This window comes from Amblyomma americanum, chromosome 10, assembly GCF_052857255.1.
Source record: "Amblyomma americanum isolate KBUSLIRL-KWMA chromosome 10, ASM5285725v1, whole genome shotgun sequence".
NCBI lineage: Eukaryota > Metazoa > Arthropoda > Arachnida > Ixodida > Ixodidae > Amblyomma > Amblyomma americanum.
In genome coordinates, this window is record NC_135506.1 from 123,519,374 (window position 1) to 123,534,260 (window position 14,887).

The following is a 14,887-nucleotide window of genomic DNA, read 5'->3' on the forward strand; positions in this document are numbered from 1 at the left end:
GGCGTACGTCCAACAAGAGGTCCAATAACCTGGTGCAGATACACGGATAGGTTATACAATGGGGAACGCGTGAAGTCAACTATCGGCCTGAGTGGTATGTCCGGTTTATGAATTTCAGGTAAGCCGTAAATAGCGGGTGCTGAGCCGTTATGACACAATAGCTGGTAGTAAAGGTACTGTGACGTTCCTTGTGTGTGCTACGAGGGTCCGCGTTCGACGGCGCGGCGTAGACGGAGCCCCAGTGGCGGCGAAAGCACTCAAGGGAAAACAATTCAGCTGGAAGAGAGGAGATCGGCGACAGCCGGTCTCGTTTTGGAAGCAGCCAGCACACAAGTTTCTACTGTATATGGCTGCAAGCAACTTGAGTGGGATTGCTTTCGGGCCTGCCGCCATGGACCGCACGGAAAAGATCCACGTGACAGCGGCATCATCAATTACCGAGCCATACTCGTTGAGAGTGAACGACCAAAACGAAGGGGTTTAAGCCCAATACGGATCCCCTTTCCATAGTGTCGGCACGTGTCGAACGCCGCCGCCGCCGCCGCGGGGAGACGGGCGTTATCTTCCCCAATTGCCGTAACCATGCCAGGAACAAAGGGCCTCGTTTCGGCGGGCCTGGCCCCGTGGCAAGACGGCGGGCATCATCAATCAACCCTCCCGAGCACATCCCTGGACAAGGGACCACTTTCCCGGCCTTTTAGTGACCTCGCGTTCCGGCCTTGAGTGGCGAGTGTCATTTGATGGAGAACGGAGGTCGGTGACCCGCGGGAACCGTCAGCGGGCCATAGACCGTCTACCACAGCCGACGCTACCTCGACGACAACCTTCTTTCCCTCGGACTCAACACGTGAGGGGGGCGAGACCATAAGTGCGGCGGTGTGTTTGTGCACCCAAGTGAAAGCCCTAGGCCCCTCCCACTCCGGCGTGGGCGTCCTCACACTAGGGAGTGTGGGGATAAGAGGATATAAAAATCGACAAGGAGTACGGAAGAGGAAACGCTCAGGACGACATCGTTCGCCAAGGGGGCCTTAAGCGCCGAAGCCCGACGGCGTGCAGCTTCTGCCAGCAACCGTTCGAGCTCAACTCCGGAGCCCCTCCATCGTCCCCATGAAGTCGTCGGCACGTAAGCTCGGACGCCCCAGCCTCTGAATCATAATCATGTATAATTATTGAATATATCTGTTTGTTTAAACTGAGCCATACGGTGTCTCTTTGCCTCTCCGTCCCGTGTGGACCTGCGCATTATGGGGGGGTCGTCACAGTACTTTATCGCAGGAGGAACAAATATGAAAACATCCGTCAGTAGTTTTTGAAGCTCTGTTTGTATTTTCTTCGTGGGATCCCGGCTAAGCTTGGCGTAGGTGACCGCATCTTCGAGGAGTTCGGACATCTTTGAAAGGTACTGAGTGCTGTCTAATACCACGGTTGCGTTTCCTTTGTCAGCCGGAAGGACTACTATCTTTTCGTTGCTCTTGAGTCTCTTTAGGGCATGCTTCTAGGACATGGGTGAAGTGTCGGTTTTAGCAGACTGCTTTAAAAGCGCTCCAATAGCACGTGAGCGTGCTTCAGCTTGAGATTTTGGATCTACAAGACGAACTGCCTGCTCAACAGTTCAAGTCAGTTGACCTACCCAGGGGGCAGCGCCTGTGTTGAAACTCAGACCACGGCTTAGGAGTGCATGCTCTGCAGGATCCAAGTTGTGCGACGACAAGTTTTAAATTCCTGGTATAGCATGGCTGCATTCGATGTTGCCGAGTAGGCGCAGAAACTTTGCTTCTTGGCTGGCGGCCCTCTCCGCTTGGGTTCTGGATGAGACGTAGTTCGCATGCAGCAACACGTCGATAAAATCAGTGGAAAGACGACCCTGAAGTCTGCGTTGAGAGAAGAATACTTCATTTTCAAGGCGCTTGATAGTGGCCTTGGTGTCCATGATGCGGGGCTGAAGGAGACGCCGTTCTGCTTGAGCGATGGTTTTTCTTCCGAAGGGTGTCTTTACGAGTTGAGGTAAGCGAAGGGACTTCGGTATAAGCCCGTATGCTTTGCAACGGGAGTTGAAATGCAAGTGGCTTTGAAACGTCATGTGTTAAATATTTTTCTTTGGCGAGTGTATGTTTCTTGTGCTTTCAATATGCTTCCCCCTCGCCAGACAGGATTCTGTCGAACCCTTCATTATGTTGCCTTTCGCGGAAAACATGGGCCCGCTGCGATTACCAAGATCTGTCAGTTCGTTTCCGTGAAATCAAGACTGGCCTCGTTTCAGAGCCACTTGCATTTCAACTCCCGTTGCAAAGCATACGGGCTTACACCGAAGTCCCTTCGCTTACCTCAACTCGTAAAGACACCCTTCGGAAGAAAAACCATCGCTCAAGCAGAACGGCGTCTCCTTCAGGCCCGCATCATGGACACCAAGGCCACTATCAAGCGCCTTTAAAATGAAGTATTCTTCTCTCAACGCAGACTTCAGGGTCGTCTTTCCACTGATTTTATCGACGTGTTGCTGCATGCGAACTACGTCTCATCCAGAACCCAAGCGGAGAGGGCCGCCAGCCAAGAAGCAAAGTTTCTGCGCCTACTCGGCAACATCGAATGCAGCCATGCTATACCAGGAATTTAAAACTTGTCGTCGCACAACTTGGATCCTGCAGAACATGCACTCCTAAGCCGTGGTCTGAGTTTCAACACAGGCGCTGCCCCCTGGGTAGGTCAACTGACTTGAACTGTTGAGCAGGCAGTTCGTCTTGTAGATCCAAAATCTCAAGCTGAAGCACGCTCACGTGCTATTGGAGCGCTTTTAAAGCAGTCTGCTAAAACCGACACTTCACCCATGTCCTAGAAGCATGCCCTAAAGAGACTCAAGAGCAACGAAAAGATAGTAGTCCTTCCGGCTGACAAAGGAAACGCAACCGTGGTATTAGACCGCACTCAGTACCTTTCAAAGATGTCCGAACTCCTCGAAGATGCGGTCACCTACGCCAAGCTTAGCCGGGATCCCACGAAGAAAATGCAAACAGAGCTTCAAAAACTACTAACGGATGTTTTCATATTTGTTCCTCCTGCGAAAAAGTACATTTACTACCAGCTATTGTGTCATAACGGCTCAGCACCCGCTATTTACGGCTTACCTGAAATTCATAAACCGGACATACCACTCAGGCCGATAGTTGACTTCACGCGTTCCCCATTGTATAACCTATCCGTGTATCTGCACCAGGTTATTGGATCTCTTGTTGGACGTACGCCGACATACGTGAAAGATTCCGCTGATTTCGTTGCTAAACTCAAGGCCGTGGCGGTTGACAACGAAGACATCATGGTCTCGTTCGATGTGAAATCTATGTTCACATGCCTTCCAGTAAACTTAGCTGTTGAATGCTGTGAAAGGGCACTGGAAGAAGACCCATCACTATCATCCCGTACGCCTTTTTAAGCAGTTGATCTGTGCCGCCTCTTAAGCTTCTGTCTTCAGAACACATATTTTGTGTTCAGCAACGTATATTACAAGCAGGTGTTTGGTATGGCCATGGGTGCATCTGTGTCCGTAACCTGTGCCAACCTCGCGCTGGCGTGTATTGAAAGTTCGGCCCTACAATCGTTTCATACTCGTCCGAAACTGTTTTTACGATATGTGGACGATTGCTTCTGCGTAATTCAGCGCAAGGATGCCAAACCTTTTTTGGACCACTTCAACTCTTTTCAACCGACAGTGCAGTTCACAATGGAAGAAGAGGCCGCCGGAAGTATTGCTTTTCTAGATGTTCTCGTTCTCCGCACTCCCGATCGGCTCGCCACTACCGTATACCGAAAGCCCACACATACCGGCAAGTACCTCGATTTTAAATCTGCCCATCCCATAGGCCACAAACGCTCCGTCGTGTCAGCTCTGTTCAAGAGAGCTGGTCGTCTATGTTCTAGTCCTGGCCTTCTCTCTTCCGAGCAGCAGAAAGTTCGTGTCGACCTTGAAAATAATGGCTACCCCCGTCAGATGCTAAACAATCAAGAACGCCGCTGCAAGGAACCTGCTCAGCCCCAGTTTGTTGGGCAACAGAAACGCGCGACTGTCCCGTATTCCCGGGGTACAAGTGAGGCTCTGGCGCGAATATTTGCCAAATACGGCGTTCGAATTGCGCACGTACCGTCCAGCAAGCTGAAACAGCAGCTGTGTCACGTGAAGGACCGCCTTGAGCGCACATGTTACCCCGGTGTTGTATACAAGATCCCCTGCAAGGATTGCGATGATGCATCATACATTGTCGAGTCAGGCGATTTTAAAAGAAGAATAAGGGAACACAAGAATGACGTCAAGAAAAGCCGCACTTCCTCCAACGCACTTGCAGAGCATGCCCAAATGATGCAGCACTCCATTGACTGGGAGAATGCCACAATCTTGGACACGGAGAAACCTTTATCTTCACGATTACTTCTCGAATCATTTTACATACAGACGACGAAGAATGCTATCAACAGGACGAGAGGGAATCTCCCCGATATCTACGCCCACTCACTGTGCAGTTAAGTCCGCTTATAAGTAGCGGCCCATTCCGCCCATCCTCATTGTGAACAAGGGACCCCTATGGGTCTCGAAACGTCATGTGTTAAATATTTTTCTTTGGCGAGTGTATATTTCTTGTGCTTCCAAGAATGTGCTTCGCAGGCCGATTTATTGGGGAGGAGGAATGCCAGGGAGGTTAACGGGAAGAATAAACCGGTTTGCTACCCACCACAGCGAGAAAGGGGTGAGTGGGTATAAAGACGGAGAAAAGAGATTAGCAGGAAAATAAAGTCAGTGTACAAAGTGAGCAAGCGTTCGGTACAGTCACAGCCTATCGTGCAGGCCAGAAGTTCTCAAGAAGAGCTGCAGTGCATTGGAGACTTTCACCGCCGACGCTCGCCGTGGCCAGTGGCCGAGAATCTTCATTTCCGTCACTGGGCGCGGATATAGACTAGACGCTCCAGCACACGACAGCGAGACTGCCTTTCGGCGCTGTAGGCAGGGTATTCACAAAGAATGTTGGCTATAGTCTCATCACATCCGCTGTCACGGATCTCCCCGGAGAACACTCGGACCGATAGAATGGACTAGGCGACAGGTGTACCCACACAGACGCGCATTTAATACACCCTACGTGACACAAACACCAGCACACAAAGCTAACACAAAACACAGACTATCAATACACACGACCCGGGAGCACTGCTACTAGCGTCTACTACTAGCGTTCTACTGTTAACGGTCGGCGTTCGTGCTCCCGTTTGGTTCGGTGCAGATGCGGCGTTGCATGGGTCCAGTAGCCCGCGTCCAGTTGGCGTTCGGCGTGCTCAGGCTGGCGTCGCTGCCAGCGTCGTCGGCGGCGTCGTACGAGCTCCTGGTCCAAGCACCCGTGGAGGTAATGTCGGTGTTGTTGGCGTTGGGGGCGCCACCCGGATGGGTGGCAGCAGCGCTGGAGACACCCCTGGCCGTAGCAGGTGGTAGTGCCCTCCGTTGACTCCCCGGAATGGGCTCAGGAACAGCAGGAAATCCGCGGTGTGAAGTCTTAGAACTAGAGCTCATCGGAGCAGTAGCCGGCGCTGCTCTCTTCCAACCGAAGCGTCCCTGACCCGCCGGAGCCTCCGCTTCTCTTCCCCCCCCCCCCTCCCTCCGTGCCTCGCTCTTCCTCGTGCTTCTATAACCTTGGCGTTAGTCCACGTCATCTTTGTCGTCGTCCTCTTCTTCTTCTGTTCTCCACCAGTCATCCCTTCCCACCTCACAGAGTGCAAGCTTATTCCTCATCTTCTTCATTCTTCGGTTAATCCACGTCATCCTTATTGGCATCCTCGTCGTCTTCTTCAAACTTCTTTTGTTCATACTTTTATTTCAGACTCCCTGTTAGATGTGACACCCGCAGATGGCACAAGCAGGGCTATCAGCCAGGCCGATTAAGAAAGAGCAAAGGTTGATGAAAGGGACACCGACCGACGGGATGACACAGCAAAGTTGCTTCACGCAGTGGTAGGCCAGATGGAAGCCGGAGCTTCTGATCAGGGTCCAGGGATACTTTATTGGTGAAAAGTAGCAGTATGGTTACTGTACAGGTTTAAGAAAGCAAAGCATGAGAACATGCGCTTCCTTTCCAGCGCCAAAGAGCCAAGGCCGTGTTTTGTAATGAAATGATGTTTAATTACTTTAATATTGACGTACAAAGAAGCGAGGGGTGCTCCTTTGCGGCGTCTTAACCTTAGAAGCTGTGAATGGCAGATAGGCGAAGTTTTCTCCAGCTATAGTCTCGCAAGACAGGCATAATAAATGACTGTTATCCTTGTGAGCACTGCATAGTGCTCAGTAAATAACCTCGAGTGTTTTTTGCGTGGTACCCAGAACAGGGCAGTTGACGTGTGTGCTCCAACACAAATTTCGAAATGGAAATCGTTCACTCCTGTTAGTTCAAACATTCTGCAGAATCTCAGGCAGTGCTTGTGGTTTCTTAGTAGCCATATGAGAAAACATGAGTGCGGGTGCCGAAGCACTTTTAGTTTCTATCATTACTAATTTGAATTTCGTGCACCACTACATTATTTAGGACTTCCTCTAACGTACTGCATTCACGAACATAAAAATTGGGGCGGTATATGACACATTTAGATCTGCCTAACCTGAGTGATGACGAAATTTATGAATAAATAATATTCACCTCTATTAAAATAACATACATCCCAGAAGGAAAATATGGTGGGTGCCAGATTTATCGCGTTGTGATTCAACCCCGTTAATTTTCAGTGGGAACTTTTTTTGCATGTGTTCTCATTTACCGACTCAGTCATTGTGTTATTTGCGTTAATGTGGTTCATTTTGAATTTCAGCTGATAACATGGCTTGTGGCCAAAGGCCTCAGCGAAATGAAAGAAAATCGCATTTATTTTTGTTGGCTGATGCAAACAGCGGCGCAGATAACCAGAAATTTCAGACAGCTGTGAATCTCAAGAACGCCCAGGCTGAAATTTATTCTGGTTTTCAAACGACGTATATTGCTAGTGATCTATTTGTGGATATGAGATGGCATGATAAGTTCTAGCATTTAAGAAATGGCATATACCACAGATGGCCTATAGAGAAGCTGAAATGAAATTTTCGCTGCCAATCGCAGCGCTGTACTGCTCGGCCTAGCGGCAGGAGCGAGCATTTTTCAGGCGAAACCCACGAGTGCGCGTTTTCCTTACCTTCAGCCTGCTATACAGACATGAGCGTCCATGCTTTGATGAACCAAAACGTGACCTGTGCCAGCTAGTTGGCACACGCCTAGAGCGCTTATAGGAGAACTTCATGACCGCCTCTGATCGTCATCTTTTATTCCCTCGCGACTAAAGCGGGTTTCCGTCGGAATCGGCACAGCCCATAACTGGAATGAAGCCTGTGCCTTCCAGATCTTAGGAAAGGCTCGTCGCCAATCTCTGGTTTACAGTTTATTGGGGCTTAACGTCGCAAAGCGACTCAGGCTATGAGGGACGCCGTATTGAAGGGCCCCGGCAATTTGAACTACCTTGGGTTCTTTGACGTGCACAGACATCGCACAGTACAGGGGCCTCTAAAATTTCGCTTCCATCCAAATTCGACCGCCACGGACGCGACGAACACACACCTTTCGTGGACATTATCTATACTATATTAGGGTAATTGTATTTAACAGCAGGAGGCATAAAATAAAACTCTTTCATTATAATGCATCAAATGTATCCCAACTAAAAAAAATTATGTACCTTTTTGTGCAGATTTGCGACTTGGTGCTTATTTTAGGCTCGCTGTTACATTCTGTCAGAAATTTCGGATACCACTTTCGCAAGCTCTTGCCCAGGCTAGCCGGAATGTGCTCACGTATTGGGAGAAAGGAAATGCAAAAGTGCGCCATCAGACACCGAACGCCACTTGTTGGCTGCAAGAAAGGAGTGGTGTACGAGTTCCCGCTTACATGCGGGAAGGTGTACGTTGGACAGACCGGCCGGTGTCTTAATGAGCGCCTGCTTGAACACAAGAATTCATTGAGCAAGAAAGGAGCCCATCTTCCAGACCACTGCCAAGCATGCTCGAAAGAGAAACGTATAGTCTGCAAGCCCCGACTGCCTGAATGCAAAGTGCTACTGAAAAGCCGAGATAAGACCGAACGTGAGCTCGTGGAAGCCTTTTATATCAAGAAACGAGGTGACAATTGCATCAGTGATACCTCGGTTATTGTCCGGCACAGTGAAATGATGTTTCTTGAGGCATATCTGTGAAAGGTAGATGTTTGTCAAATTGATATTAAGAGCATGGATAAGGTCAGAGGCTATATATACGCTCTTCCCCGAATAAACCCTGTTGAAAGTGTAGCGCTCGTCCTGTTCCCTTCCTCGTCCGTGTTGCCAGTTTGCGCTCTTATGTCTTTCACGAATATGCACCAACAAGCCCAGTTGCAAGTACTTAATTTTTTTATGCCTTACAAATGAACATCGCAGAGCAGTTGAGTCTCTTGTCAAAAGCAGCCACCTGGCTAAACATTGCAGACGGTGCCCTCGCCCTACCAGACCATCGTGTACTTCAGCATTGAGCAACACACGTGTGCTGCACAGCTTCAAGCAGCCGAACAGCAGGGAAATTTTTGAGGCCCTTGAGATACACAAGGAAGGAGATAAATGCGTTAGCACTGCATCCCTTATGTTATCGTTCAAGGAGTTGCGTTATCTGGAGACGAGAATGGCACGGGTGCCTAAGGTGAAAGTGCTGCGTCGTCAAACTGTGCTAAGCGGATGCGAATGTGCGGGGTATGCGCTTATCAGCGGGGGCTTCAAACCTTGCTGTGTATTTCTGTTCGTGCCAGTAAACCATCAGTTGAAGCCAGCGTTCGTCCTGTGTGTATCACCTTCCTAGATCGCGTGTATTTTGCACTGATAAAATGCATTCTACGTAGTCTTCCTGCTTTTTAGACAGTATATGTTGGACGTATGGCACTTCTTTTTTTTTAACACTGTTTACTGTTCCATCTGAATCATCCGAGGTGATAAATGCCGGCGGGCGCTTGAGTGGCGAGTACGTTTAGCGAGCGGGTTTTATCGGCTCATACCTGCTGCGTCGAACGGAGCGCCGCCTACCACTCCGCTACATGGCATGACGCTCGCCGTGCCGCTGCTTATTACGTGCGCCGAGTTCCTCGGCCGTTCTTACCCTCGCCCATCTCCTAGATGCGGCAGTCGCCACCGGCTTTGGCTCGCTGATATGTGGGACGTCTGGTGGGCGCGGACAGCAACGCTGACTACATTTCAGCGGGCACCATAGCTGCCGTTCTGAAGCCTTTTCTCCAACTGCACTTATTGTTCTGTTGTATTTTGGACTCGAACCCGGCAGGCGTCGTGCTCTGCTGGTTCGGGCGAATATTTCTTGCCACTTCCCGTGCATTACTTACGAAAAGTGGACAACCGAAGAGTGTGCCACTGCTGGGCCTCATCAAATTTCGGGTTAGGAAATGACATCTGGGCTCAAAAAGGAAGCGCATGCCTCTTTCGAGGTGCATACCGATGTGGCGCGTATTGCAGAGACTGGGTCAAAATTGCTGATAGCCTCAAAGTGCGCAGCTGTGCAGTTGGGTAATGGTATTTATTGTCTATTTGCGTATGGGCTTATTCTCGTACGCACAGAAAACACAGGAGCATATAATCGTCATGAAATTGTTGATGTCTGGCATTGATGGCATGGTTGCCTGTTCCATATTTCAAGTTACGCTACCTGGATTTTAAAAAACAAGAAAAACTTCTTGTCTTTATTACCGGCATGGGCAGAATATACCCCTCTTTGGCTGTAGTGCCTATTCCTAATTTCCGGTTTAAAATAAATAGCCTGTTTTGAAGCGATAGCTACATTACGGCAGCATTTCGAGCCTTCAGCGTGGCGGCGCCGCCACTCTGTGGCTACACCACCACCCTGTGGCTGCGCTGCCACGCTGTCACGTAATTAGTCACGTGGTGCGGAGCAGCTTCCGGCGGCGCGGCGCCGTGGCTTATCACGTGGTTCGTCACGTGGATGGTCCCGTGACCAAGTTCCCTCGGCCAGCTGTAGCTGTAGCTAGAGCTAAACCACCGCCAATTTTTTTCTTTCTTTTTCTGCCGCCTAAGGCCCGTTTCACATGCTGTGACTGGACCGAAAATATTCGGTGTAGTCGGTGAGGCCGCAGTGCGATTTTCGGTCACTGCTTTCACATGCAACACCGACACAGCGATCTCGATCGGAGGGACAGGCAAGGTTTGCATAGGCAACCCATTATTAAACGCGATAGAAACGTCACACTGAATATGTAGATGATTTTATGACCAGCGTATTTTTAGATGCAAGGTAATATTTCGCATGTTTTGATTAGAATAAACAGTTTTGCTTCATCCGCGGCAACAGCTCCCACGCGGCCGCACGTCGCACGCCATCTCGGCGCTCCCCACTGGTCAGTCGCCGAGCGAACACACCGACGCTGCGACTGAATACCAACCGGACGGAAATCGATCGCAAGCCGTCTGCGACTAGACCGACGGCCCTCTCCAGTCGCCGACCGACGGAATTCGCAGCGTCGCAGGAGAAAATCGCATGCGTGTGAAACGGGCCTGACGCGCACTTGGAGGCAAGAAAACTACTGATCCCATACTTAGGATATATGCTAAGAAGATTGCCTAAAGCTTTACAAATTTATATTTATTTGTTGGCATACTGTCAACCCCAATGGGGCTGTTACAGCAGTGAGTTGAAGAGGTGAATAATTTATACAATTTTATATGGGCTCCTTATGCTGGAGCCGCTACCAAAATGTGGAGGTAGTAACGCAATACAAATGTTAATGCACAATCGTCATCAACAATGCGTAAAAGAAAGAGCTGCTTTCTCAGCAAGCGCTGCAAATTTGCAACAGATCCCAAGGGTTGGCTGCGCTGTAATAGTATACACGGTTCTAGTGCATTACATTCGCGTACAATCTGCGGAAAATAAGGATGTGAAAGTTAGTTGCTAGCGCAGGAGAATTCCTGTAGTTTATTTTGGTGCATATGTCGGGTTTCTCTTGTGTGTTTCCTATTTATAGAATTCGAAGAATTTAGCTTGAACATGTTGTGAAGCAGTAGGTAGGGAAATTTTAACCGTTGCAGCTTTACTCAACTGGTCAACGTGTGTAGACGTGCGTGGTGTAAACGTTCAGTGGGTGGGACCGCTGCGGTTGCATCGGTTATAAAGAAAACATGCTGCCTTTCTTTAGATGATTTCGGGCGTGCAGATATTATCTCTTGTGTTGCGAGAATCATAAAATATTCGCAAATTCTCAGGTCGGTCGGACAAGTACGACGTAATCAAGGCGTTTCGTCCCATGAGTCGACTGTCGCAATTCTCTTTTAAGAAGGAACAGCTTCTGCATGGCTGTACTGGTTACTTTATGCACTTTCGTTGTCCAGTTCAGGTCCAGGGAAATTACTGCCCCCAGATGTCGGTGTTTAGTAACACTACATATTGCCACAGTGTTAGCCATTTACTGGCGCGGTGGGACAGCACCCGCTGGTCTTTGTTGTCTTCCCCGGCTCGTGCGTTCGTTCGCTGAGTGTGTCTGCATGGCTATTCCTGGTGTGCGCCTCTGCCCTTTCTGCCGGCATTCAGTGACAATATTTCGGTACTGCTAAGCGAGCATGTATTGTCTAATTTCTTTTTTCCTTTGTAACGCACAACGTTTTTTATGCATTAATTACCATCTACCAGTTATCACGCCACTGTGCAACTTCCTTTAGAGAATTATTGAGCATAATTTGATCGTTAGTTTGGTTGACCTCTTGGTAAAGCACGCAGTCATCTGCAATTAAGCAGATTGTAGCGTCAACGTGATTTGCTATGTCTTTATAAGCAATAAGAAGAGGAGTGGAGCCAGAACAGTACCATTAGGGAACACTGGAAAGAACTCGAACTGTATTTAAAGTATGGTCGCCAGACTGTTCATATAGTCGCCAGTCGGATAGATAACCACTGTTGGTTGGTGCATTATGAGTATCTGAGGAGTAAGCTTGAAAAGCAGTTTTGCATGTGAAACCGGACCGAATGCTTCTAACTAATGAAGAAAGACCACATCAATTCGTGACTGGTTGTTATGAGCATGCGCTAGGTCATGAATAATTTCATCTAGTTGAGTGAAGGTGGATAATGCGCGGCTAAAGCCGCGCATTATCCGCGCGTTTTAATAAACTTTAATATTATATCCTTAACTATTTTACAGCAACTACAGTTTAAGCATATCGGTAGGTAATTTGCCATATGCCATAGATGATATGTCGCTACAGGTAGCGACAAGTGTATTTTTCTTAAGGACATATCTAAATGCCGTTTCGCTGTTGCAGCGTTGGTAGGCCACGCGCTCAGTGGACACTGGAAGACTAACTCTGTGCGGAATGCCTTGCTCAATATTAGATGAAAAAGCTTAGAAAAATTGAAACTAGAGACAAAAAAAAGGAATTTTCCATTTTCCACTGTTGTTCAAAGGTAGGGAAGTACGAAACAAATGTTTAAGTTCTATGAGAAGAGACATGCCACCGATGAGAAACACATGGCTTCGCATGCCGCTCGAAGTGCTTAGTGAACTGCCCTACGCTGATCGGTTGCTTCCAGATTAGTTTATAATTTATTTAAGATATCAGAATTAGATATCATCCAAGCTTCGAATCCTACACCACAAGCTTTGATAACTATGGAAATCGTGCTTGAGTTTGCGATGGAAGATAACAAAAAGGGGCTCCACAAACCGCACTCATCATCGAAAACCTTTTAAGCTTGCTTCGCGTGCTTCGCCATGGTTGCTGTAGAGTGGAAGCTACCAGGCTGAGGGTATGGCTTCCTCAAAGGGACATTTTTTGCGCGCTTCCGAGCCAGCCATAACTACCAGGCCGCATCAGTATTGCGCTGTGAATGTGAGTATTAGGTGATTAGGTTTAGTATTACTTTGAGACGGAATATGAAACGCGTTCGGCTTCATAGGCTATAAACGGCAAAATCGCCCACTGCTCAGACACGTTTCACTGCAGAATAGAATCTGCCTTTTCTGCTTAATATAAGAAAATTTTAGTGCGTAAACAGCTGCGCGAACAATGCAGTCACCATCCATTTCACCTGAGACGCCTAAGGCAGGACACGCTGTCCATTACTCGTTGCCCAGTACTGCGATCAAAGTGTCGGGAACAGCCGCTTTTGGGCAGACTCTTAAGAAAGGTGCGCTATGTGATACTGTTACAAAGCGGTAGAAATTCCATACTGCGCATGGGACCTACCATACATCGCCAAACACTTCTTACATAGGGCCGTCACGGTGGTTCAGTGGTTACGGCGCCCGGCTGCTGACCCGAACGACTCGGGTTCGATGCCGGCCGCGGCGGTCGAATTTCGATGGAGGCGAAATTCTTGAGGCCCGTCTACTGTGCGATTTCAGTGCACGCTAAAGAACGGCAAGTGGTCGATATTTCCGGAGCTCTTCACTACGGTGTTCCTCATAGCCTGAGCCGCTTTGGGACGTCAAACCCCCATAAGCAAAACCAAACTTATTACACAGGAATGCAGTGTATGTTTGAACGTGGAATTTTGTGGAGATTGAAGCGGTATACTTCTATGAACGAAACGCTATAAGGACGTTTCTGTAGTTCCGAACTGCTGTTTCATTACAAAATGAGCGCATTCGACATATTATTTGCAATCTGCGGTTTTCGCAACCTGGAGTGAAAAAATATTGGACTTGCATATCCCCTGTTGGCGGATTGAAATCCAAAGGACAAATTATTATCAAAAAATGTTGGCTCGTTCCTAGATATTTAATTGTATTCTTTTTGCAGAAACACAATGTTGATGTAACCATTGGGTCATTTCAGGTGTTTTTCCTACATTGGCCATCTGCAAATTATGAAAAGTCTGCGTGTAAGTGCTCGCTTTTTGCTTTGTAATATATGTGTATCGCATGTCTGTGCCTACTTTTTTGTTGTTGTGCATATCATAAGTTTGTATACACGACTTTTCAACAGTTTTAGGGATCTCGTAGGGTCCAGGCTTGCAAACCTACCGAAAATTTTCGTTCAGCCCTTTTTTTATTTTCCCGGTCTCTTTTCGAAACAGCACTAAGACTGCCACGCGGAGAACAGTGTCAATAACAAAATAAAATCTGCAAACCTATTGGGATATCATTGTAGAATGATAACAGATAGATTCACTCACTGCACAAGCAAAGCGAAGAGCTGTAGACAGAGCATGAAGAGAAACGCAGGAGTCATTTGGCTCAAACAGACGCCACCGGGAGCCTCAAGGGCTGGACGGCGAATGACTGCGGGCTTAGTGTCACTTCAACCGGTTGAGGGATCCTTCCTGAAAGTGCATGCAGCAGAGAGAAATTAGCCGCCTGTACTTTTGACAAGATGCATCACGATCCATACTCATCATACCAAGTAAAAATTGGCTGCTAAAGTTTCACAGCTCCCTACAAGAGGCGCAGAATGGAAAAAAAAATCCAAAGAAATTAATTTGCTACACTTTGATATGGCAGCGTAAATAATGATATGGTTGCAAACGAAGCCTTAATATTCAGAAATTGTCTGCTGTTCGAAAGGTTCTCCTTAGAATTTATTAATAATAAAGCAGGTAATAATGCATTCAGCAAATGTAGTATATTATTGCAGGCACCCCTTAAAGTAATGAATAAATGTATAATGGGATTCTTTATCAAGACTTCATCATTCTCGTCTTTCATGATTCCGTCACATCAGCTAATCTCTGGCTGTCGTGCAGAACATGACAACATTATAAGATGCTAGTGGCCGTCTGCTTCGGACGGCATGTTCCCAAGCACATCAGAGCGAATGCTAATACAACTGCCTCGTTAGCAGCGTCTCCAGATGCGCGCAT

General features: G+C 48.1%; 1 long non-coding RNA gene across 1 annotated transcript in view; it reads right to left on the minus strand.

Annotated features, from left to right (window-relative positions):
• Window positions 1-14,382, minus strand: part of LOC144107522 (uncharacterized) — a 54,814-nt gene extending 40,432 nt beyond the window's left edge. Inside the window, exon 1 of the long non-coding RNA XR_013309293.1 lies at window positions 14,204-14,382. This is a non-coding gene — a long non-coding RNA (uncharacterized LOC144107522). The remainder of the gene's footprint in view (window positions 1-14,203) is intronic.
• Between the last annotated feature and the right edge of the window lie 505 nt (window positions 14,383-14,887).